Source organism: Macaca nemestrina, chromosome 19, assembly GCF_043159975.1.
Source record: "Macaca nemestrina isolate mMacNem1 chromosome 19, mMacNem.hap1, whole genome shotgun sequence".
NCBI classification, from domain to species: Eukaryota; Metazoa; Chordata; class Mammalia; order Primates; family Cercopithecidae; genus Macaca; species Macaca nemestrina.
The window spans coordinates 81,974,968-82,002,620 of NC_092143.1; the positions used below are offsets into that span (position 1 = coordinate 81,974,968).

General features: G+C 38.7%; 1 protein-coding gene and 1 long non-coding RNA gene across 15 annotated transcripts in view; one reads left to right on the plus strand and one right to left on the minus strand.

The window, feature by feature from the left end:
- The window catches only part of LOC105478913 (piezo type mechanosensitive ion channel component 2), a 475,658-nt gene that overhangs the window by 141,490 nt on the left and 306,515 nt on the right, over positions 1-27,653 (plus strand). The window lies entirely within an intron of this gene.
- LOC139360077 (uncharacterized) lies at positions 9,550-24,148 on the minus strand. The gene is made up of 3 exons (XR_011617157.1): positions 23,853-24,148; positions 10,598-10,684; positions 9,550-9,687 (listed from the first exon to the last, which is right to left on the minus strand). It is a non-coding gene; the product is annotated as an uncharacterized lncRNA (long non-coding RNA).

Consider the following 27,653-nt stretch of genomic DNA (forward strand, 5'->3'; position numbering starts at 1 on the left):
ACAGTTCACTCCAGCCTTGACTGTCCTGGCTCAAGCAATCCTCCCACCTCAGCCTCCAAAGTACCTGGGACCACAGGTGTGCACCATCATGCCTGGCTAATTAAAAAAATTTTTTTTACAGACTGGTCTCACTGTGATGTCGAGGCTGGCCTCGAACTCCTGGGCTCAAGTGATCTTTCCACCTTGGCTCCCCCAAAGTATTGGAATTACAGGCATGAGCCACTCTGCTAGGTCTAAATGAATAAGTTAATATATTAAAAGAATGCCCTGATAATCAGTGCCATATAGCTATGTTCCACCAAAACCACATGGCCAGGTGCAGCGGCTCACGCCTCGAATTCCAGCGCTTTGGGAGGCCGAGGTGGGAGGATCACTTGAGCCCAGGAGTTTAAGGCTGCAGTGACCTATGATCACATAACTGCACTTCTGCCTCAGCAAGAGAGCAAGATCCTAATGCCAAAAAGAATTAAAAAAAAAAAACCATCTGTATAACTGAAGAAAGGTAGGTCACCAGCGGTGTTTACTGTCTTGTAAAGTCAAATCAGCTATTACATTGGTTTATAGACTAGTAGATGGAGAAGGATGGCTGCCTATTTTCTGGTTTAAAGATGCTTTTATTTGCATATTTGCATATTCTCATAATGAGGGTTTTAAAAAAAAAAATCAGCCGAAATCAGCACCTGAGCTGGTGCCCAAGAGTGTACGGTGAAAACCAGACATTTACATTTAAATTGTCCAAAGAGGTGTTTACATCATGCAATTTTAAATTGAAATTAAATTTGATTAAAAATTATTAGAATCCAGAGAACTATAATGGGCTTCTTACATTGTCTTTGTGGAGATTAGATACTTGATCAACATTAAACTGCTCTAAGTGTCCTATATGCTTGGAACTTAGATTATCAGTTTCTTATTTTAAATGTATTCTTTTAGTTTAGGGAAATATTGTACATGAGAAAAAAATGCTGCTTATTAGACATTGTGAGTAAATACTTTAGCTGATATTTAGATGTCATGATGGAGCACTTGTGGAACTTAAAGAGGATGCTGAAATGATTTTTGAAAGCTGTAAGTAATAATCGTGCAGGCTTATATACACTTGAAAATATTTTGCTTTCAAAGGTAAGGCACAAGTTCCTAAATTCTCCCCTAAAACTTTTTTTTTTCCTTTTGCAGAGGAATAAGACAATAAACACCATTGGTGACCTACCTTTCTTCATTATACCGATGTTTTTTTAAAATTCTTTTTTGGAATTAGGATCTTGCTCTCTTGCCGAGGCAGAAGTGCAGTTATGTGATCATAGGTCACTGCAGCCTTAAACTCCTGGGCTCAAGTGATCCTCCCACCTCGGCCTCCCAAAGCACTGGAATTCGAGGCGTGAGCCACTGGACCTGGCCATGTGGTTTTGGTGGAACACAGCTATATCGAGAGTTACGGGAAATGCTAATTTTCCTTGGGAACTGAAAGTCAAGGGGCAGCTCTGCCTCTTTGGTGGAGACTTCCTCTGAGGCAGTGGAATGGGTTCTCCAGGTTGCCGGTCTTTTTTAGAAAGTTATAGCAGTTAAGAGATAGAAAAATGGCCGGGCGCGGTGGCTCACACCTGTAATCCCAGCACTTTGGGAGGCCGAGACGGGCGGATCACGAGGTCAGGAGATCGAGACCATCCTGGCTAACATGGTGAAACCCCGTCTCTACCAAAAAATACAAAACACTAGCCGGGAGAGGTGGCGGCGCCTGTAGTCCCAGCTACTCGGGAGGCTGAGGCAGGAGAACTGCGTGAACCCGGGAGGCGGAGCTTGCAGTGAGCCGAGATCCGGCCACTGCAGTCCAGCCTGGGCGACAGAGCGAGACTCCGTCTCAAAAAAAAAAAAAAAAAAAAAAAGAGATAGAAAAATGAATATGATAGAAAAATACATATAAAAGAGCATTATAAAGCATTATATTCTATTTAAAATAAGATTATACTCAATTCTATTTAAAAATATTAAAGCAATGTTATCCAGCATATTTAAAATATGAACATTGCATGAGGTAATAAGGATATTATTAGCTATGGTAGCCATGGGAGGGAAGACATTAAATATTTTTAAGTGTAAATATACTACTAAACGACTAGATTTTAATTACAAGGAGAGACTAGTTTGATATTGATATTTGCAACCTTAATGCCATCACATTTTTAAATTATTGGCAATATAATTTAATTAAGACCATTTTTAAAAATACAAGTGTAGGACACAGAGATTAAATGTAAATAAGTTCTGTTGAATAGATGACTGAATAAGGAAATAAAATATTTTATCTGAAAACTAAAATATCAAAGAAAGACAAAATATTTTAAAAGTTTCTAGGTCCCACTGCAGTCATTAGGAGGCTATTTGTGTGTTATGACTGAAGGACTGGATTGTAGCAAATTATAGAGTGGTTAAGAGCCAGCCATGCCTTCTTTGTGTTTTCACACCATGTAGCATGGGGACTTGTGCTTTGAAAATGTGCAATGAACTGATAGTGCATGAACACATCAATTTAGTACATTGAAAAACTAATGTAACATTTAGCAAGAAAGCTAAAAGGCAATAGAATCACTAGAAAGGTGTGCATACACTAATATAATTATTCTTTTAACAAATAATGACTAGGCTTCCTCTCTGAGCCATGCAATTCTCTGGGCTGAATATATAAATATGTACAAATAAACATGGGCCTCGTCCTCATGGAAGTTGCCATGAAGGGCAAAGTAATGGCTTGATATACTCGGATTCTTTTATTATTTAATGACCCCTGGATGTTCCTGAATATTTTTTGCTTATCCCATTTTCTCAGAGACCCTCATTTCAAGTTGGTGAGTTTTTCACAAAACAAACAAACAAACAAACAAACAGGACTAGAGAATAAATAAGGAGCTTAACCAGTACCCACCCTTCGAATGAGTGACTCGGTCAGGTGCACTTCCAGTGAAGATGTGTTTTGTTGCTTCAAGTCTATTCCTAGTGGTGGTGTGGACCCGTGTGAAGTTTGCAGATCAGACTTGGCTCTTAGAGGATTGTGTGATTAGGTGTCTGTCATCCCCAGGTTTTGTACAGTGTGTTACACTTCTCAAAACACGTTGAGTGCATTAAATCAGCATCGGCTCACAGGCACCCTGTGGAGCACACAGGCAGCATTTTGGATGGGGCTGTTTTACAACTTTGGAACCCAAAGCGTGGAGTGATTATGCTTTAAGGGCCTTCATTTCCCTCTGGTTTATGTGTTACTCAAAGACAGGTGCTATCCATAAGCATCTAGCACGATACCAGTACCTATCTCGTGTTTGGTACATGGTTAGTGAACTAAAGATACACAGAACTTTGAAATGTGTCTTTGATTAGGAATCTGTTGGTTAAGAAAATCTTGAGGTTTCAGGAGCTCCTTCACAGTTCTTCCTTTCTTTTCATGCAATGCCTGTACATACTGATTTACTCTCGCTGCTATAACAAAATGCCATCCACTGAGTGGCTTCAACAGCAGACGTTTATTATCTCACCACTCTGGAGGCTGGATATTTGAGATCAAGGTGTCTTCAGGTTTGTGTCTCCTGAGGCCTCTCTCTTAGGCTTGCAGATGGCTGTCTTCTCTCTGTGTCTCCATGTGGTCTTCCTTCTGTGCCTGTCCGCATCCTATTCTCCTCTTCTTACGAGGACACTGGGCATACTGGATTAGGTCCCACCTCTATGACCTCTGCTACCTTAATTACCTCTTCAAAAGTCCTCTCTCTAAAGACAGTCACATTCAGAGGTACTGGGTGTTAGGACTTTGACATATGAACTTAGCATATGAAGGGACACAATTTAACCCATAACAAGACATTTATGTTTATAGCGCCCACATATATTGTTACTCCATATGATACCAAAGAAGTGTAATGATCTTGGAAAAGTGAGCCTGACTTAAGTGTTTCCTGAGAAGAAAGGTGCTACTACTCTCATATGCTGCTCTCACGCACGCCTCAACCAGTCCATGAGCTGAGATGGGCTCAACCTCCCTTCAGCCGAATCTCCAGCACAGCAGTTTTCAGCCCTGGCTCACTGTGGAATCACCAAGGGAACTTTAGAGTATACCCATGATCTCGCCCCTACCCCAGAAAAATGAAATCAGAACTTCTGGGGGTGGAGTCTGGACATCCATCCTATTCTTAAAGATTCCCAAGGGGCTTCAATGCACAACAGGGTTTTAGAAGCCCAGCACTCTACAGAGACTCAGCAATTAATTGAAAATTATTTAACAACCAGGCGTGGTGGCTCACGCCTGTAATCCCAGCACTTTGGGAGGCTGAGGCGGGTGGATCACGAGGTCAAGAGATCGAGACCATCCTGGCTAACACAGTGAAACTCCGCTTCTACTGAAAATACAAAAATTTAGCCGGGCGTGATGGCTTTTGCCTGTAGTCCCAGCTACTCAGGAGGCTGAGGCAGGAGAATGGCGTGAACCCGGGAGGTGGAGTTTGCAGTGAGCCAAGATCATGCCACTGCACTCCAGCCTGGGCGACAGAGCGAGACTCCGTCTCAAAAAAAAAAAAAAAAAAAAAATTATTTAATAAGAGTCCTTGGGATACACTGCCCAGGCAAATAACAATGATGTGGCAAGAGCAACCTACCAGGATTCCTACCCTGAGACAATCACCAACTGTATGTAGCAAGAGAGTCGGTCACAGAGATTCTGAAGGACTTGAACACAATCACATAAGTAGTTAAGTAACAGAATTGAATCTTCAACACAGTACAAAGGATAATATGAGAAGTCAGTAGAGACGCCATTTTTATTGTGTAAAAAGATTCCTATGTCTGTTTCCCCTATTGAATTAATCAGCTGAAAGATTTATTACTATAGATGTCAGGAGGACTCCAAAATATTTATAATCTTTAATTGCTGCTACAGAGCAACACACACTTCTTGGAAACTTAAGCCTTTAGAACACCCACTTACCGTTAAATCAACTAGCTGGCCTGTCACCCCGCTCTGAAACTTGAGGGCTCCCACTGCAGGGACTGGGTGTTGTTTACCTCTGTCACCATAGCACCCGACATAATTCTGGCATATAGCACGCAGTCAGCAAATGTTAAAATGGATGAGGAAATGATTAAGAGATAGGCAAAAGATGGAACTTTGGACCACAAAAGCAATGAGAAATCTAGACAGTCAGGGCTAGAAGTCCGGAGACGTCAGTTACCCAGGGTCAGAAGCCGAGTCATGTTTTGGAAGCCAGTGAACTAAACAAGAGTGGGCCCAGTGGATAACCAAAGACAGGCTCACACAGACAAGCAATCTGGGAACTGGGAAAGTTGTTGCTGGTCCATAACTTGTGCAGTTGGCCAGGAAGTTAGGTTGTCCTGAGGGTGAACTAGCAGCAGACAATGTGAACTAATTAAGACAAGGGTGTGTGTTTGGGATTTGCTTTGATATACCTTGATTGGACAGTAACTGGTGCTAGAGTGTCATGGGCCTATTTTCAATGCAGAGACAAGCATCTTGCATGATTAGCACAGAGGTTGCTGCTGTGGCTGGAACATGAATTGCAGCTCAGAGGCAAAGGTAGTTTGGTCAATGTCTAGACAATTTAGCAAAAAGATTCCTTTTTAAGACAACATTTCCAAATTCAATGAATTTGCTGCCCACCAAGTAATTGATGGGAAACAAGAAACATTGGTAAAAGGATTCCCAGGCTTACATATTGCACATATGTACATATATTGCCCTTTTGTCAAGTACAGAGGTACCTGTCAAGTGAGGAGAAAGATGTGTCCTTTGAAGGAAGTTGGAAGCTCTGCCTGACTTCAGCTGGTGGGGCACACGTTTTATATTTATTCACATATTTGTCATTTCTGTGCTCTTCTTTTCTTCTTGTAGATCAAGGTTACTATTGAGTGTGGTTTTCCTTCCTGAAGAACTTTTAGCATTCCTTTTGGCTGTGAATCTTTTGGATTTTGTTTGTTTGAAAATATATTTACATTTGCCTTCATTTTCAAAGGATAGTTTTGCTAGATATAAAATTTTTGGTTGAAATTTTTTGCCACCCCCCTCAGTTCAGCATTCTTATCTGTCATTTCAACATCTTCTGGTTTCCATTGTTTTTGATTATTGTAGTCATCGGTTTTTTCATTGCCCTCCCTTACTTAATGTATTTTTTTTTCTCTGGCTTCTTTAAAAATTTTCTCTCCATCTTAAGACTTTCAGTAATTTGACTATAATGTATCTACAAGTGATTTTTTTCTTTGTGCTTATGATACTTAGGGCTTATTGACATCCTTAAATCTCTGGAAGAGGTGAGAACTGAGTGAAAGGCGTATGAGGAACATTCTGGGTAATGTAAATGTTCCAGATCCTGATTCTTATGGTGGAACCCTATATGCATACATTTGCTAAAACTCATTGAATTGTATACTTAGGTTTCTATGCATTTCAATTTATTTAACCTATGTTTTATGCTAGAAAAGAGACTTAAAGCATTTACGTTAACAAATGTAACTTTATGAAAGCTGTATTTGTTAACTTTCCTTAAGTGAGTTTGTTATGACTAAATCTGGGAATTCAATTCATCATTGTTTTTGAGAATACTTTTTAAATCTGAGCACACCTTTTCATCTTCTAAATGATAGAAGCCCTGGTGCAAAAATACAGTTAGATAGAAGGAATAAAATCTAGTGTTTGATAGCAAAATAGGGAGACTATAGTTAACAATAGTTTATTGTATATCTCAAAATAAATAGAAAAGTAGTTTCAGAATGTTCCCAATTCAAAGAAATAATAAATGTTTGATGTGATAGGCATCCCAATTACCCTGATTTGATCATTACACATTGTATGCTGGCTTCAAAATATCACGTGCTCGATAAAAATGTTAAACTATTATATACCCATAGTAATAAAAAATAAAAAATATATAAGTAATACGATAAAAAGGATACTTTAAGATATTTTTTAGACTACTAGGGAATAATTTTTTACAAAGAACATACTTCATAGTCAAATAATAGATAAGACAGAAAGGGATGTACCTGAAGATTCATATACCAAAGAAGGAAGGAAGAGAGGGAGAGCATGAGGGAGAGAGGAAGGGGAGGAGGAAAGAAAGGAAAGAATGGACTGAATAGACTTGAAGATGATGGGAAGGAGGGATTTCTAGCCTTGGGCTGGCTGCTCTGTTTCATAGCAGATGTGGGAGGGTAAATGGAAAGCTAATAGACCAATAGGAGGTAAAGTTTGGATCTCCATGAATTTAACTCTGAGGAGGCAAAGAGTGCTTGTTCCCTTCTTTGCCATATACTAATGTTCTGCTTCCTTCAGTCTTTTGCCCCCATGAAAGCTAAAGATTTTACATTGTGTTCCCTAAGATCTTAAGCCACAGGCTGTGCTGATTAACATTGACTTATGAGCTTCACCTGATATATTTCGTTCATTTGTTCAGTTATTCAATCACTATATATTGTATGCTGCCTGCTAAGTCCTTTTCTTTGCATTGGGAATTCAGTGGTAACCAAGCAAGACAAACAGAATCCTTGCACTTGTGAAACTTACACTTGAGAGAGTAAGCAATTAAGAAAAGATCATTACAAGTAGTGAAGTGGTGAAGTGTACAAAACAGGGTACTGTGATAAAAAGCAGTTGGGAAGATGGTTCGCATTTTAGCTTGGATGACCAGGGGTCTTCCTGAGAGGTCCAAGTCTGTTCCAAGACCTGAGCCAAGGGAACGAGATAGGCATGTAAGATCCAACGAGAGAAATGGAATTGCCTTCTTGCCAGTTTATAGATAAATGAAAAAATATCATTATAGCAATGAAGACAAATTAATAAGAAGGTATGTTTCCTAAAATGTGATGGAACGAGAAGTGGAGGATAATCTAAGCCTTTTACTGGAGACTCCCTTTGTAGATGAGTCACTGCTCTTTGCGTGTACATACAAACAACACACAGAAGGCCATGCAGGCTGACAGCTGCCTGGCCTGGCTTCCAGGGCAGGAAAGCACAGCTCAGGGTTAAGGAGAATAAACACAGCAGGTCACAAGGCAGTTAGTCATAGTAACCTGGTGTGTGTTCTTTGTGGGAAAAACAAGAAGATGACAGCACAAAAAGTCCCTCCTCCTGGCCAGTTAAGCTGGGCCTCTCACGCCACTGGGAATGCATGAGTGAAGGAGCTCAAGGAAGACGGGAAGCAGGCTGCAGTCCCTAATCTACACCTGTCTTTGATGAGCACCCTCTCGGGTATGTAATGATGCCCCCAGCACCCCTGATGCAGCTCCTTGATCAAGGCTCTGAACCTCAATCAGCGTGAACTGGAGGCAGTAAGTCCTTTCTGTAACTGTTCATGCCTGATACTCAATACATGTTGAGCTAAACTACATTTCTTCCAAAGATATGTGAAAGGAAAAAAATAAAAGACAAACACAAAGTTATATTGGGCAGAGGAGAATGAAGTGTAGCACGGTAGGAACTTTTTATCAGAGTCAAATGTATTATTTTCCTAAAGGAATTGCAGGATAACTCTGTGCAGGAGGCATCTCCAGGTAAGTGCTGGAAGAATGCTCCACAGGGAGGAAGGCTGATGTGAAGGGGAGTGGACTCAATAGCCTAATTGTTTTTCCCCCATTCATTACCATTTGTAGGTCCCTTGGGGCAGAATTTGGCAAACTGGTTGCATAAAATAACAAGAAGTCTGTGAGGACTTCCTGTTGGCTTGAGGTGGAATGTTCTTGCCAGCATATATTGAAATCACCACATAGGGATCACCTTTTCTCATTATTGTGATTTGCATTTACTATGATAGCCTCTCAGTCAACATTTAATGGGCTATCTCATGTGCAAAGCCCCATGCTGGATGCTCAGGAGTGTCCAGAGAGGCATGGCACTTGGCTCCTGCTCTCAAGAAGCTTACAGTCTGGTCACAGTAGGAAATGCACAAATCAATTAAATGAAACAATATGGAAATGACTTCTCTGACAAAACTGCATTTTGTTGAATGTCATTTTTTAAAATGTGTATTTTAGGAAAATACACATTTTTGTAGGATGCTTTTTACCTCCTTTGAACAATGGATTATCAAGAGAATTGAAGTTCTCAGCAATGAGATCCATTAGCCTCAAAATTTCTTCACAAGAGTCTCCCTTCTGATTTTGACAGCTTCATCAACAAAGCAGCCATTTCTTGTATATTATTGGTTTATTTTGTGTTTTCTCCCTTCCTTATCCTTTTGAAACTAATTCCCTAAGGCAACTGGGTGGAGAGCAACTGTATGAACATTAAACCATACTTTTCATGTTCTGAATCATCAAAAAAAAAATGACTCATACCTTTTTTTCCCACATGGCTACTCCCTGAGATAGATGGATTGATATGTAGTCCTTTGAAAAGAAATGTGGGGTGGGAGTGAGAGGGGATGACAATTCAGTCTGAGAAATGTGTGAAATCCCAGAATCAGAGATGGAGTAGGGCCAAGCCCCCAGTCTGGAAATTTTGAAGCTGTATCAGGTAAACATCTACATTAATTCCTCTCTCTTCTGTTCTTCTCTGAAATCTGCAGTATTTCCATCCAGGGGGACTCAGGAATGGTACACCTGGAGCCCCTCACAGTCCTCAGGGGTGTCACTACTCACACCTCTAACCCATGTGCTTCTCATAGATCCCTGGGAACGAACAGGGCATGGGACAGGAAATTCCTGCAGTAAGAAAATGTCTGCAGTCAGGGAGTTTCTGCAGGCAGGCCCACACTTACTCCCTACCCCTTCTCAGGCCTTTGCAGAAAAACATGGAAACCATCATTTGTTTAGGGTCAAAGTTGTGGAAGTCATACATGGATTAGAAAAAAAAGTAAAAGCAACAAAAATAGTGACTGTTAATTCTCTTCCATCAGTCCTATTTAGCAGGTCCCTGAAAAATGTAGTTTAATGTTGTTTGTTCTAATGTTAATGAGGGGGAAAATATCACTTTTCTTCCAGGTCTACCGCCTGTGTGGAGTTTGCTTGTTCTCCCCAGGTCTGCGTGGGATTTTTCTGGGTACTCTGGTTTCCTCCCACGTCCCAGAGATGGACATGTTAGACAAATTGGTGTGTCCACATGGTCCCAGTCTGAGTGCCAGTGTGTGAGTGTGCCCAAGATGGGATGGTGTCTTGGCTAGGGCTGGTGCCCGCCTGGTGCCCTGAGCTTCAAGGTTAAGCTCCAGCCTCCTGCAACCCTGAACTAGAATAAGCAGGTAAATTGTTATCTGACTTGCTTTCATTAATCTTTCTTAAATGTATGTGTAGTTTACATTTATTTCAGGTGTTTAATAGAAGTGTTTTGTCCTTATTTAGAAGTTTGGTGATGTTTTTGTGTCCAGAAATATGCCTTAGGAATTTAACTCTTGTTTAGATCAACTTGACTATGGTTAAATTGTTTTCACTATACATTGTTTTGCTTAAAGCCACAGTTTTCAGGAACCTACTGATGATAAGTGTGGATTTACTGTGGTTTGTTAACTGAATTGGCAAAAAAAAAAAACAAAAAAAAAACCCAAAAAATACAAAACAAAACAAACAACAAAAAAACCACACCCTAGATCAGAGGTTTCTGTTTTACATGGAAACTTACCTTAGCGCTCCAGTTAATACCACACACATCCTGGAACCTCACTGCATCACCCAGACTCCAAGTGCCATCCGCCTGCTGGAGGAAGACCTGGGAGCACAAGGCAAAGACAGGTCACTGGGACATCTCCCAGGATAGAATCTCCCTGTGCTTAAGACTGTCCTCGACCTCATGCAGCGGATGTTGGTCATTCAAGGAGGAAGCCTCTGGTAGCAGGAGCGCCTCTTGCTTCACTTCCTCTGTTTGAGTGGGACTCGTTAATCAATTGATTCTACTAAGGAAAATTCTTGCCGGGCGCGGTGGCTCACGCCTGTAATCCCAGCACTTTGGGAGGCCGAGGCGGGCGGATCATGAGGTCAGGAGATTGAGACCATCCTGGCCAACATGGTGAAACCCTGTCTCTATGAAAAATGCAAAACAAATTAGCCAAGCATGTTGGCGGGCGCCTGTAGTCCCAGCTACTCGGGAGGCTGAGGCAGGAGAATGGCGTGAACCTGGGAGGCAGAATGGGCAACAGAGGGAGGCTCCATCTCAAAAAAAAAAAAAAAAAAGAAAATTCTTTACATCCACATTGGATGTTTGTATTGGTCTGTTTTCTGCTGAACCTGAGCATGGAGGACTATGAGCATGTGTGAGGAAAGCCGTTTTATTGGGGTGCTTGAAATTGAATTATCCAATTTGGCCTGCTTTCAATAGTTCAGCTTTTCAGACTTTAGCAGGGAATTGTGTGCTTACACAAGGTTCTGTGTGAACTAACACCTCTCTGCCTGAATGTTTTTCCCCCCTCCAATAAAACATTGCAACAAAGCAACTGTCTCATAATATTAACAATATTAGGCATATTTTTACAAATTGAGCTCTGATATTTTTTCCAATTTCCTTCTGGAAATGGTGAAATTAGAGAAAGTGAAAGTGTGTGTGGGGTCTTCTCCAGGGAGCCGAGCCTTGTGAATGCACACAGTGACTGCTGGTGTTTACGACGTGTAGCAAATGGGTCAACACTGTGCTTTGTGTGTTCCCCGTAAGTGAGGACTGACTCTCAGATATCATCAATGGAATGCCTCCTAGGGAATTTCTTGAATATCAAAACACAGTCCTTTTGGTTTCTTTTTACTGATGAACATTTTACTTTCAAATATGCTTTCTCCAGCTAGGGCAGGGATCAGCAAACTACAGCCTGCCAGCCGAACCAGCCTCTACTCACCACTGTATTTTGTATGACCTAGGAGCTAATGTAAATGGTTGAGAAAATCAAGAGAAAAATATTAATTATTTTGTGGCACATGAAAATTATCTGAAATTCAAATATCAGTGTCCGTAACTAAAGTTGTATTGGGCTACAATGATTATTAATTTGTCCATGTATGTTCTATGACTATTTGCTACAGTAGCAGAATTGAGTCATTGTAACAGAGATTATGTGTCCCACAAAGGCTGAAATATCTACTCTCTGGCCCTTACAGGTAGAAGGTCTAGAATTTCCAGCTCTGCTGCAAGTTTTGGCCCCTTCCAAGTCTTTTTTTCTCCCTCCCTTTCCTTCCTTCCCTCCCTCCCTCCTTCCCTCCTTCCTTCTCTTCTCGTTTTCTTCTTCTTCTTCTTCTTCTTCTTTTTCTTTTTCGAATCTCGCTCTATCACCCAGGCTGGAGTACAGTGGCGCGATCTCAGCTCACTGCAACCTCTGCCTCCCGGGTTCAAGCTGTTCTCATGCCTCAGCCTCCTGAGTGGCTGGAACTACAGGCCTGAGCCACTGTGCCTGAGCCACTGTGCCTGGCTAATTTTTGTATTTTTAGTAGAGATGAGGTTTTACCATGTTAGCCAGGTCGGTCTCAAACTCCTGACCTCAGATGATCCACCCGCCTCAGCCTCCCGAGGTGCTGAGATTACAGGCACGAGCCACCAAGCCCTGCCTGACAAAAGATTTTAGAGGAGCAAATCCTTACTTCTGATTTCAGGAAAACATGCACATGCAGCACATAACAACATACAGCTACAGAGGTGAATGGAGGATAATCACAGTCGTGATTTTCACTGTCTCACAGTGAAGTCATGTCTGGCAGGGTCAAAGAAGACTGACAGCAGCAAGAACTTGCACTCTCCCCGTGCCTCAGGGTAACCGGTTTGCTTTCAAGTTCCCTAGAGGAGTCACTTTTTCTGTAGTGCATGCCTAGCAAGACGTGCTGACTTTGGCCTTCTCTACTAGCTGCTGAGGAAATTGTGGCCAGATGACCCATGCATAAAAATGCACCGTTAGCCATAAAGTACCTTCTGAGCTGGAGACTATATGCTAGAAGCAGCCCTGCCTTCAGGAGGCTTATGTCTACTTGAGGACAATCGATGTCCATCCAGATCAAGATGACCAAAATGGCTCTGTGGCATGCCACACAATCCCCTCTATGACCAAGATACGTGTTCTTCCAGGTTCCAGGGATGGTTGACTCATGACTCCTAACAGCTGAGTTCCTTTCCAATAGTTGCCTTTCACTGTAGGAACCTGTCTCGCCCAGGTAACACCCATGTCTGGGGACAGGCCATGTTTAATTTCTGGTCAGTGCTGGGGGTTGGGTTGGATACAGAGGCTCAGCATCCTTCCCCTGTACCCCTGGAGCACTGTCTTCCTCTCTGGTTATATCAGTTTCATTGCGAAGTACATTTTCAGATTTTACAGCACTTTAAAAGTTATTAAATAATAGGATATAAAGCCAGGATAATAAATGATAGTTCCAAATGGGAGGGAAGAGGAAAAAACCTACTTTCTTTTGGCTCCATAATATGCCAATAAAAAATTGGAAATAGAAAATTGAACTTTTGCAAGGAAGGATTTAGAGGTGGGGCACAGTGGGGAATTCCATATCCCACTTGAAGGCATGCAGTGGAAACTTTCAGTCCAGTTTGTGAAGGTGGAAGGAACTGGAGGGGAAATGATGCTGTCATTTATTCTTCCATTTGCTTTTGTGATGTTCCCAGAATGCTTCCCTGTGATTCACTCCTTTTAGCAAAAATGGGTTTTGAAGAGTGCCGGAATGAGATTTCCAATGGAATAGAAAGTAGACATATGTTCTTTCTTTCTATTTGTATTAGTTTGATAACAGTGAAATGGCCATTTTTCTAAGTCAACATGGTTAGGTATTAGCAACTTCATGTACTCAACCTACAAGCTTGACATCTGAGTTTATTTAGAAATCCCAGCACATTCTTCCCAGCTCATAGGTGTTTGTATTTAATCTCATTTAGAATGTAGAAGAAAACTATCAGTTTTATGTATCGGTTTGCTTTTATTTGTTCCACCTGGAGCATAAAGTTGTGGGAAATTCTTTAAATATAAATACTGGCTTTCCAAGATAGTTTTTCCAAATGCAAGGCATTTTTTCTAATGTAGTTCAAGTACATGAGCTACACAGTACAGCTATCTGTTAGTATTAATGGGTGATTGCTTCCAGTGTCCCCCAAGGCACTAAAATCCGTGCGTGCTCAAGTGTCTTATATAAAATTGCATAATATTTGCTTCTAACCCATGCTTATTCTCCCATATATTTTAAATAATCTCTAGATTATTTATAATACCAAAAACTATATAAATACTATGCAAATAGTTATCATACTATCTCTTTTAGAGAATAAGGACAAGAAAAGAAAAGGTCTGTGAATGTTCAGTACAGACTAAAATGTCTTTTCAGAAAAAATATTTTTCATCCATGGTTGGTTGAATCTACTGGCTATGGAGTCCACAGATGTGGAGGGCCAACTGTACTTTTTCTAGGTTTTCCTAATTGAGCTGTAAGTAAATGATCAAAATATCATCTTGGAGGTGAGCTGAAGAAGACTTTGAAATCCATACAGAACTCTTCAAACTCTACACAGATTTGGTATCCAATACATTAACTTATCTATAAACTGATCTTTTTTTTTCTGTTTCCTTTCCACTGAGGAGGCTCAAAGTTATCCTTTAAAAATTTCTGACATTTTTTGGCATGAATCGTTTCTTGAGTGGAAAACTTCAAACTTAGTTTACAAAAATTGGCACACTCTGACGAACCATGGATCCTCCACATTTGCATGCCACATTTAAATCATTGAAAGCTACAGAATCGGAAATGTTGGCTAAGGAAATAGCCTCTGAATTACTTTCAGAAGTAGAGTAAATGAGGCATTAGATTTATACGTTTGTTTAAATCCCAGTTCCAGACTGGAATCTACGCATTGACAATCTTTTTTACTTTTTTGCTGTATTTGAGAAAATATATCGGAAATAAATAAAATGTATGAATAAAACACGTTAAAATTTATATAAAAACTACTTCCTTTCCTTGTTAATTTTCTCAGTTAAAATTAATATCAAATTTATTCTGTTTTGGCATTCTAATAATCACAGAAAAAATAGTATGTAAGTTTGGTATGTCATTATAGCCGTAGATTACTTATTTTGCAAATCTGTTGTCTGGGTTACTTTTGGAAATCATTTTGGAGTTAGCATGAGTTGTGAGTGAATATTTATTAGGTGACACATCTTTGGATTATTCAGTTTTAAATATACTCATATTTCTTATATAAATGAGGGTGCCTAGTTAAAACACACGGGCAACATGATACCCTCAATTATTTCTGTATACACCAAGTATTTCCAAATCCAAAAAAGAGAGGTTTTTGTTCTAGAAATTCCATGGATTAACTGGAGCAAGACTATAATTAAGGGGTGTGTGTGTGTGTGTGTGTGTGTGTGTGTGTGTAAACAAACATCTTTTAATCCATTTCTGTTGCTCTTCTTCGTTTCATGAATTCCAAGTGTTTTTTTGGTACCATTTCCCTTCAGGCTGAATAATTTACATTAGCATTGCTTTGATAGCAGGTAAGTTTTCCTTCCTCTGAGGATATCTTCTTTTTGCCTCATTCCTGAAGGATAGTTTCACAGGATATAAAATTCTAGCAAATTTATAATTCTTTTCTTTAGCAAATTTAAAGATGTTATTCCACTGTATTCTAGTCTTCACAGTTTGTGATGAAAAATATGTGGTCTTTAAATAGTTTTCTCCCTACACATAATGTGACATTTTTCTCTGTTTTCACTCTTTAGTTATATTAGTTTTTCAACAGGTTAGTTATGTATCTGGGTGTGGTTTCTTTGAGTTCATCCTACTTAGCATTTGCTGAGCTTATTAGAATGTGTACATTATGTCTTCCCAAATTTCTGGAATGTTAAAATACTATATTATCCAAAATTTTTTCTGAACCAATCTTTCTTCTCTCCTTTGATAATTCTAATGAAACAAATGATAGACCTTTTTATTTTGTCCCTTAAGTCTCTGAGGTTTTATTAACTTCTTTCAATCTTTTGCTCTCTGTTCTTCAGGTGGGGTAATTTCTATTAATTTCTTCATCATTACTAACTCATTTTTTTTGTCATTACCACTCTGCTGTTGAGAACATTAGCTGAATTTTTAATTTCAGATACAGTGTTGTATTTTTTCTGTTGTTAAACTTTTTATTTGATTAATTTTTGTAGTTTGTATTTGTCTGTTGATAACGTTTATCTTTATATTTATTTCAACATGGTTTACTTTAACATCATGGAGCCTGGTTATAATGGTTGGTTTAAAATCATTTTCTAATAACTTCAACAGTTGTGTAATTACAGGGTTGGCATCTGTTGATTGTCTTTTCTATTGAGAATTGATCAGATTTTCCTGGTTCTTTGTATATCAAATAATTTGGGATTATATCTTGGACATTTTGAATATTATGTGACTCTGGGTCATATTAAAATCTTCTGGGGAGTGTTCATATTTTCATTGTTTCTTTTTTTTTTTTTTTTTTTAGTAGGCAGTGAATCTGGTTGGTCTCAAGATTTGTCTCACTCGCTGAGTAGTGGTTCCAATGTCAGTTCAGTTCTCAAAACCTTTGCCATAATATTTGGGTCTCTCCTGAACATGCACCATTCAGTTATCAGTTTGGGAGCTGGACAGTTCTTTACGTCACAGTTCAGGTCTCACGGCTTTTTGAGGGCTGTTCCTTGAATGCATAATTTGGGGCAACACTGGGACTCTCAGTGATTTATAACAAATTAGATGATACTTTTTCTTGCTTTCTTCTCATAAGGATTTTTCCTTTAATCTTTAGTTCTTGGGACCCCTCTCCACAGCTCCTTTGGTCAGAGATATGAATTTGGGATGTGGGAGTTAGATGCCTTCAAAGCAGCAGAAGCAGTTCACTTTTGCAACTGTATGTATAAAGTATGTACATAAAATAATTGCATTCAGGTACTCAAACAAATGCATGTATATGCATGATCATAGCAGCACTATTCACAGTAGGCAAACTGTATAAACAACCCAAATAGGTGAATGGATGAAAAAAATTCCCTACATACAATGGAATAATTTTTAGCCATAAAAAGAATAAAGTACTGATACATGCTACAAGGTGGATGAGCCTTGAAAACATTATGCCAAGTGAAAAAAGCCAGGCACAAAAGGCCACATACTGTATGATTACATTTATATGAAAAATCCATAGGGACAGAAAGCTGACTTACGGTTGCCAGGGGTTGGGATGGGGGAATGGAGAGCAACTGCTTAATGGCTGCTTTTGGAGTGATGACAATGTTTTGGAAATTATTTACTTCCAAATAATTGCACAACATGGTGAATGGACTAAATGGTATTGAATTATTCAACTTGAAATTATCTATTTTTTGTTATGTGAATTTCACCTCAATTAATACATATATATCCCTTTATACTCAAGAAATATTACTATAAGGGAATACTTGCCAAATAAAACCTACTTGTTTATAGCATATACTTAAACATTATTTAACTGATCTTAAGAAGATGTTTCTGAGGGTCTTCTTCTCTTCAGTGAAAGCAACAAACACTACAGTGGAATTGAGAACAAATCAAAAGATATTTCTCCTTTTCTTATGCTTCCATTTATTTTAAACTTTTGCTTGTCTTAAAGGCTAATACAATTCAATTTTATTAAGCTGAATTTTAATTTAAGTAACTGATTACTTGCCCAAAGTCTATTGTTTCAAAATGTGGAAAAATCTGAATACAATGCGTTTTAAAATGAAATACACAAGATATTTTAGTTATTTGTTTTCTTTTATGAAATTTTAGATCTTTAAGCTTCATTTTTTATAGCAATCACATGATTTTCCTGAGGGCATTTTATGGGCTTCTCAGCCCTAGGTTCATGTGAGCAGTATGCCCTGAGGCTTTCAAGTCAACAAAAACAACTGTCCTGAGTCCAGGGCAAGCAGAGAATCAGCATAGTGGCCCCATGGCAGCAACTCCACAGCCCTGGAGGGCAGGGGTGAACACAATCATTGGAAAGAGGCCTAGTGAGGTGGTTTTTCATGGTACAGCTTTGACTGACAGATAACAATTGCACAGGTTTTAATGGAAACTTCTCTTAGGTTACTGGGAAATAACTTTCTCCAGAATAGGTTTGTTTAATGTGGACCTGAGAGATATTCAGCTTATGGTATCTCAGTATTTTAAGTGGACTTCTCGAAGTTTTCTCTCCTCACTCTACAATGTAATCAACTTATTTAGCTTGATTTCTTACCACCAAAGTAGAGTTTTATGTGGAAACTAAAGAGCTTTTGCACACCAAAAGCAACAGTCAGCAGGGTGAACAGACAACCCCCAGAGTAGGAGAAAATCTTCACAATCTATCTGACAAAGGACTCATATCCAGAATCTACAACAGACTCAAACAAATTAGCAAGAACAAAACAAACAATCCCATCAAAAAGTGGGCTAAAGTCATGAATAGATAATTCTTAGAAGATATACAAATGACCAAGAAACATATGAAAAATTGCTCAGCATCACTAACGATCAGGGAAATGCAAATCAAAATCACAATGCCATACCACCTTACTCCTGAAAGAATGGCCATAGTCATAAAATAAAAAAAAAAAAAAGATGTTGGCATGGATATGATGAACAGAGAACACTTTTTTTTTTTTTTTTTTGAGACGGACTCTCACTCTGTTGCCCAGGCTGGAGTGCAGTAGTGCGATCTCGACTTTTGAGATCTGCAACCTCCGCCTCCTGGGTTCAAGCAATTCTCCTGTCTCAACCTCCAAAGTAGCTGGGACTAAGGCACCTGCCATCACACCTGGCTAATTTTTGTAGTTTTTGTAGAGACAGGGTTTCACCTTGTTGGTCAGGCTGGTCTTGAACTTCTGACCTCAGGTGATCCACCTGCCTTGGCCTCCCAAACTGCTGGGATTACAGGGGTGAGCCACCGTGCCTGGTGAAGAGGGAATAATTCTACACTGCTGGTGGGAATGTAAACTAGTACAACCACTATGGAAAACAGTGCGGAGGTTTCTTAAAGAACAAAAAGTAGGCCGGGTGCAGTGGCTCACGCCTGTAATCCCAGTACTTTGGGAGGCCGAGGCGGGTGGATCACGAGGTCAGGAGTTTGAGACCAGCCTGACCAACATGGTGAAACCCTGTCTCCACTAAAAAAAAAAAAAAAATTAGCCGGGCATGGTGGCATGCACCTGTAATCCCAGCTACTCGGGAGGCTGAGGCAGGAAAACTGCTTGAACCCTGGAGATGGAGGTTCCAGTGAGCCAAGATCACAGCACTACACTCCAGCCTGAGCAATAGAGTAAGACTCAGTCTCAAAAAAAAAAAAAAAAAAGCGAAAAATAGAACTAACTACCGTTTGATCCAATAATCCCACTACTGGATATCTACCAAGAGGAAAAGAAGTCCTTGTACGAAAAAGATACTTGCACGTGCATGTTTATAGCAGCACAATTTGCAATTGCAAAAATGGGAATTGCCCATCAGTTCATCAGTCAACAAGTGGATAAAGAAACATATATATGATGGACTACTACTTAGCCATAAGAGGGGATGAATTGATGACGTTCACTGCAACTGGGATGGGCTTGGAGACTATTATTGTAAAGGAAGTAACTCAGGAATGGAAAACCAAACATTGCATATTCTCACTCATAAATGGAAGCTAAACTTTGAGGATGCAAAGGCAAAAGAATGATATAATAGACTTTAGGGACACGGGGAAAAACTTACAAGTTAGGCTATTTTAGATTCCACATATACCTGAGATCATGTAGTATTTGTTTGTGTCTGGCTTATTTCACTTAACTTAATGCCCTCCAGGTCTAGTCATATTGTTGCAAATGGCACGATTTGTTTCTTTGTTAAGGGTAAATAATATTCTATGTATGTATAGATCACAATTTCCTTATCCAGTCTCCCTTCGGTGGACATTTAGAATGTTTCCATATCTTGGTTGTTTTGCATAATGCTGTAGTAAACATGGGTGTGCAGACAGGTTTTTGAGATCCTGATTTCAGTTATTTTGGATATATACCCAGAAGTGGGATTATTTAGCAGTTCTGTTTTTAATTTTTAAGAACCTCCATACTATTTTTCATAATGGATCTACCAAGTTACATTTTCACCAGCAGTATATGAGTTCTCTTTTCTCCACGTCCCCCTACCCAACACTTGTTATCTTTTGTTTTTCAAAAACAGTCATCTTAACAGGTATGAGGCTTTCTTAATACATTTGTGCTGCTATGATGAAATACCACAGACTGTGTAATTTATAAAGAATAGAAATTTATTACTCGTAGTTCTAGAAGGTGGGAAGTCCAAAATCAACATGCCTCCAGCTTTGGTGTCTGGTGAGAGCCTGGTCTGCTTCCAAGATGGCATTGTGTTGCTTCATCCTCCAGAGGCGATGGACACTGTGTCCTCACATGGCAAAATGGCTGAATGGGAATGAATACATTTTCTCAACACTTATAGAGAGACCCTAATCTTATACATGAGAGCTCAACCCTCATGTCTTGATCACATCCTAAAGGTTCCAGCTCTTAATACTATCACATGGGTAATTAAGTTTCAACATATGAATTTTGGGGGTCACATTCAGACCACAGCAGAGGTGGTATCTCACTTGTGGTTTTGATTTGCATTTCTTTTTTTTTTTTTTAATTTATTTATTATTATTATACTTTAAGTTCTAGGGTACACATGCATAACGTGCAGGTTTGTTACATATGTATACTTGTGCCATGTTGGTGTGCTGCACCCATCAACTCGTCAGCACCCATCAACTGATTTGCATTTCTTTCATAATTAGTGATGTCGATCAGTTCTTTGTATATCTGCTAGTTCTCTGTATGTATTCTTTGGAGAAATATCTATTCAGGTCCTTTGCCTATTTGTTAATGTGGTTATTTGTTTTTTAATCATTCAGTTGTTCCTTATATATTTTGTATATTAACCTCTTATCAGATATATGGTTTACAAATATTGTCTCCGATTCCATATATTACTTTTTCATTTTAGGGATTGTTTCTTTTCCTGTGCAGAAGTTGTTAAATTTTATGTAATTACACTTATTTTTGCTTTTGTTGCCTGTGCTTTTGGTGTTATAACCAAAAAGTCATTGCCAAAACCAATGTCAAGGAATCTTTTCCCTATGTTTTCTCCTGGGTATTTTGTAATTTCATATTTTTAATACATTTTGAGTTGATTTTTGTATATGGTATAAGATAAGGGCCCAATTTTATTCTTTGGTACATGGTAATCCAATTTTCCCAATACTATTTATTGAAGAGACTATCCTTTCCCCATTGGGTATTCTTAGAGCCCTTGTCAAAAATTAGATGACCATACATTTGTGGGTTAACTTTTCAGATGTCTCCTCTATTCCGTTTTTCTGTGTGTCTGTTTTTATGTAAATATCATACTGTTTTAATTATTATAGCTTTGTAGTATAATTTGAAATCAGAAAGTGTGATGCTTCCAGCTATGTTCTTCTTCCTCGAGATTGCTGTAGCTATTTGGGGGTCTTCTGTGGTTCCACACATATGTTAAGATTATTTTTTCTATTTCTGTGAAAAATGTCATTGGAATTTTGATAGATATTGCATTAAATCTATAGATCCCTTTTGGCAGTATGGGCATCCTAAATACATTAATTATTCCAGTCCATGAACATGGGATATATTTTTCATTTATTTATATTTGTTTTAATTTCTTTCAACAATGTTTTATACTAATCAATGCACAGATCTTTCACCTCCTTGGTAAATTAACACCTAAGTATTTGTTCTTTTTGATGCTATTGTAAGTCATTTTGTTTATTTTTTTCTGAAAAACTTATTGTCAGTGTATAGAAACACAATTGATTTTTATATGTTGATTTCATTAACTGCTGTTTCACTGAGTTTATTAGTTCTAATAGTTTTTTGGTAGATTTTTAGATTTTTCAAAACATATTATATTATGTAAAAACAGAAACAATTTAATATCTTCCTTGTCAACTTAGATGTCTTTTATTTCTTTCTCTTCCATAACTGTTCTGGTTAGTACTTCCCATACTATGTCAAATAGAAGTAGCAAGAGTGTGCTACTGTTCCTGATGTTAGAGGAAAAATTTTCAGCTTTTCACCTTTGAGTATCATGTTAACTGTGGTATTATAATATATGGTTTTCAATTGTGTTAAGGTACATTCCTTCTATATCTAATATGTTGAAAGTTTTCATTATGAAAAGATGTTGAATTTTGCTAAATGCTTTTCTTTGCATCTATTGAGATTTTTATCACTCATTCTGTTAATGTGGTATATAACATTTATAGATTTGTGTATGTTGAATCATCCTTACAATCCAGAGATAAATTCCACTTGATTATGGTATATAATCCTTTTAGTGTGTCATTGAATTCAGCTTGCTAGTATATTGTTGAGGACTGTTACCCCTATATTCATCAGGGATATTGGCCTGTAATTTTCTTTTCTAGTAGAATTCTTTTCTGTCATTGATATCAAGGCAATGCTGGCCTCATAGAATGAGTTTAGAAGTGTTTCCTCCTCTTTAATTTTTTGGAGGAGTTTGAAAAGGATTGCTGTTAGTCCATCTTTAAATATTTGGTAGAGTTCAACAGTGAAGCTATATATTCCTAAGTTTTCTTTTGTATGAGTTTTTGACTTAAAGTGTTATTTTGTCTGATATGAGAATACCCAACCCTGTTGTCTTTTCATTGCAGAAATATCTTTTTCCATCCTATTTTCAGCCTATGTGTGTCCATAAAGTGTGTTCCTTGTATGCAGTGTATAGCCGGATTATTTTTTATCCATTCGGCTACCATATATATTTTAATGGGAACAGTTAATCCACTCACATTTAAAGTAAAAATTGATAGGTAAAGACCTAGTATTGACATTTTGTTAATTATTTACTGACTGTTCTGTAATTTCTTTGCTCCCTTCTTTCTCTCTTCCTGTCTTATTTTGTGATTTGATGATTTTTGTAGTGGTGTGCTTTGATTCCTTTATATCTTTTGCATATCTGCTATAGGTTTGTCTTTTGCAATTATCATGAGTCTTATATAAAACAAACCATAAAAGACCCCAAATAGCTAAAACGTTCTTTTTCAGGAAGAACAAAGCTGGAAGCATCACACCTCCTGATTTCAAATTGTATTATGAAGCTATAGGAATTAAAACACCATGCTACTGGCATAAAAAACAGACAAATAGAACAATGGAATAGAATAGAGGCCTGAGAAATTAACCCATACATGTATGGTCAGCTAATTTTTGACAAGAGCTCCAAGAATACACAATGGGGAAAGGGAAGTCTCTTCAATAAATGGTATTGAAAAAATTGGATCACATATAACAATCTGTTTTAAGTTAATAACAACTTAATTTCAATCACATACAAAAATTACTTGTTCACTCCCATGCACTTTTTCTTATTAGAGTCACAATTTATATCTTTTCTATTTATATCTATTAGCAAATAATTATTATTATTATTGTTATTATTCTTTTTTGAGACGGAGTCTCGCTCTGTCGCCCAGGCTGGAGTGCAGTGGCCGGATCTCAGCTCACTGCAAGCTCCGCCTCCCGGGTTCACGCCATTCTCCTGCCTCAGCCTCCCGAGTACTGGGACTACAGACGCCTGCCACCTCGCCTGGCTAGTTTTTTGTATTTTTTAGTAGAGACGAGGTTTCACCGTGTTAGCCAAGATGGTCTCGATCTCCTGACCTCGTGATCCGCCCGTCTCGGCCTTCCAAAGTGCTGGGATTACAGGCTTCAGCCACCGCGCCCGGCTGCAAATTATTTTAACTATAGTTATTTTTAATACTTTTGTATTTTAACTTTTATATTAGAATTCAATATGATTTACATATCACCATTGCAGTATTCTAAATTTGAAAATTAACTTATCTCTACCAGTGAGTTTTATACCTTCATATGTTTTCAGGTTGCTGATTAGTGTCTTTCAATTTCATTTTGAAGAACTTCCTTTTGCGTTTCTTTCAAGGCGGTTCTAGTGGTTGTAAGTTCCCCCAGCTTCTACCTTTCTGAGAAAGTATTTGTTCTTCATTTCTGGAGAACAGCTTTGACAGGTATAGTATTCTTGGTTAGCACATTTTTCCTTCGGCACTTTGAATATATTATCCCACTCTCTCCTGGTCTGTAAGAGTTCTGATGAGAAATCTACTGATAGCCTTTTGAAGGTGCCCTTGTATGTAACAAGTTGCTTTTCTCTTGCTGCTTTCAAAATTCTTTTTTTTAGACTTTTGACAGTTTGGTCATAATGCTTTTCTATGAAGACCTCTTTTTACTCAACCTCTTTAGAATCCTTTGGGCTTCCTGGATCTGTATGTTTGTTTCACTCTACAGGGTTGGAAAGCTTTCTGCCATTATATCATTAAGTAAGCTTTCTTCCCCTTTATTTTTCTCTACTTCTTCTTGAACACCAGTGTTTATATGGGTTCACTTGATAGTGTCCCATACATCCCATAGGCTTTTAAAAACTGTTTTTCATTATTTTGTGTGTGATTGTTCCTCTACTGGATGATTTCAAATAATCTGTCTTTGAGTTCATTGATGTTGTTCTGCTTGATCAAGTCTGCTGTTGAAACTCTCCATTAAATTTTTCAGTTAAGTCATTGTATTCTTTAGCTCCATAAGTTTTGTTTGGTTCTTCATTTTGGTTTCTTATGGTTGAATGTCTCATTTTGTTAATATATTTTTAAAAATTTAATTTAGTAGTTTATCTGTATTCCCTCGTAGCTCACTGAGCTTTAAGTGGCTGTTTTGAATTCTTTGTCAGCTAATTTGTAAATCTTAATTTCTTTGGGGTCAGCCACTAGAGCTGTATTTTGTTCCTTTGGTGATGTCATATTTTCTTGAATCTTCATGTTCTTGAATTTTTGAATTTTCTGTGATTCTTCATTTTCTTGAATTTTTAAAAAGATGTCTTAAAATTTGAAGAAGTAGTCACCTTCTCCAGTATTTACTGACTGACTTTGGGCCTGTAGGATCTTCACCAGTGAACCTGGTTAGAAATTCTGGGAGTCTCTCAGAACTTTTCTATGGATGCACCTGCTCCATTCTTCTTATTCCTTATTAAGAAAGAAATCTTAGGATTGTGTGCCTTCTCTCTATCCAACAAAACCAGGCCTGGTACTGACAGCATTCAATTTATATTCCCTAAGGCAATGCCCTGAAGTACTTAATGTTGTACACCTTCTCCCTCACCAGTAGAGTCAAGCCAGATGCTAATATTTGTACATGTTGAGATCCATGTGATATCTGAAGGAGCTTGTGCAGGCCATGCACAGGGATGTGCAGGGTGCTTTCCATAGGAGAGGGTGGCACAGGGTGCTGGGGAAGTTCATCAGTTGGTTGTGGGGGTCCTCAGGCAAGTCATCCTGTGGGGTTCAGTGGTGGGTCTCTTTGTGGAGTCTGTGAGCTGATTAGTAGAGACTGTGACTGGCTGTAGAGAACTGCACAACAGTTGTTGTGCACTCTCTTCTCCCTGCTCCTAGGCTGATTCCTTCAGTGCTCTGGGCGAAGTGAGACAGAATGGACCTCCCAGCTAGGCAGCATTTCACAGGACCGCAAAAATTAGGCACACACATCACTCACTTTCCCTAGTAGTGGAAATTGCAGGTCAATCAGGCCTCTGTTGATACCAAGTTGTGCCACCTTCGGGGAGAGGTGACATGGGTAAAGTGAAACTACTTATCCTGTTTGATATTTTTACTCTTGGGTTTTTTGTTCCACAGTAGGGCTGGAAACTCAGTCAGACTCTGGGGCTCCCACAAAAATATTCCTGTCCATGGGTGGTTGCCAGTATTGGTGTTTCTGTGGAAATGAGAGCCAAAACCTCCTATTCTGCCATCTTGCTGATACCATTTCTGTCCTTTCTCCTCTCCATTTGTAGAGCTGACTTTGACATTTATCAAGTTAATATAAATAAACTGGTATGTTTCTGAGCAATATATGATATTCCAATTGACTTCTTTTCCTCTCTCTAAGGAATCTAAGTTTCTGTTTGTTTAAACTTACGGTTTTGGCCAGGCACGGTGGCTCATGCCTGTAATCCCAGCACTTTGGAAGGCTGAGGCAGGCGGATCACTTGAGGTCAGGAGTTCGAGACCAGACTGGTCAACATGGCAAAACCCCATCTCTACTAAAAATAGAAAAATTAATCAGGTTTGGTGGTACACGCCTCTAATCCCAGCTACTCAGAAGGCTGAGGCACAAGAATTGCTTGAACCTGGGAGGTGGAAATTGCAGTGAGCCAACATCACACCACCTCACTCCAGCCTGGGTGACAGAGTGAGACTCTGTCTCCAAAAAGTAAATAAATAAACAAACATATGGTTTTGTAGCACATTTTAATATTTGCTATGATACACCAACCTCACCCACTTTTGATCTTATTCTTCAAAATTTCAAAATTGACATGGCAATTCAGTCTTATTTTTCCAAGTGTATTTTTAAAATGTTTGGTGAAATCTTCAAAGCATTCTTTTCTTATATATTTTGAAATATACTTGTCGAAGGTGTAAAAGTATCTACTGGCATTTTATTTTAAACCGTACTGAATTTTTAGACTAAATTTGGGGGAACTTGACATTTTTATCATATTGAGTCATCTCATTCATGAATGTAACAGATCTCTTCACTTATTTATACCTATTATTTGTTTTACTTTTTTTTTTTTTTTTTTTTTTTACAATTTTGTCAATAAAGGTCTTTCTTAAGCATTCTTTTTTAGGTCAATTCTTAAATACTTTTATCACCTTGTGACTGTGTGAGTCAATACTCCTTAATAAACTCCCTTTGATATATACATCTATCTTATTAGTCCTGTCCCTCCCGAGAGCCCTAATACACCTAGTAATGGGTATTTTCAAACAAATAAGCAAAAAACTGCTGTAAAATTTTGCATAATAGAACTCTTGAAAGCTGCTTCTTTGAAATCAAGAACAAGACAAATATGCCTACTGATGCAGTTTGGATGTTTGACGTCTCATCAGATCTCATGTTGGAATTTGATCCCCAGTGCTAGAGGTGGGGCCTGATGGGAGGTATTTGGATTGTAGGCTTGGAGTAAGGAAGTTCAAGTCTCAAACCCTCAAAAGTAGGGAAGCTGACAGTGAAGCCTTCAGTCAGTGGCTGAAGGCCCAACTGTCCCTGGCAAACCACTGGTATGGGTCCAAAAGTCCAAAAGCTGCAGAACTTGGAGACGGATGTTTGAGGGCCGGAAGCATCCAGCATGGGATAAAGATGGAGGCCAGAAGACTTAGCCAGTCTAGTCCTTCCACGTTCGTCTGCCTGCTTTTATGCTAGCCACGTTGGCAGCTGGTTAAATGGTACCGACCCAGATTGAGGGTTGGTCTGCCTCTCCCAGTCCACTGACTCAAATGTTAATCTCCTTTGGCAATACTCTCACAGACACACCCAGGAACAATACTTTGCGTCCTTCAATCCAATCAAGTTGACACTCAGTATTAACCATCACACTAGGTTATACTGTCAGCCATGAGTATTATCATGCCTGGATGTTGAATTTTCTTCAGAGCCTTTTTCTTCACTTAAGTAGAAGATCAAATGCTACTTCTATTTTAATCTGCTACTATGGTGAATTACATTAATTCATTTCTTAAGTTAAAACAATCTCGCATTTTTGAGATTAAACCCAACTTAGATACAATATATTATCTTTTTCATATATTTATGGATCTATTT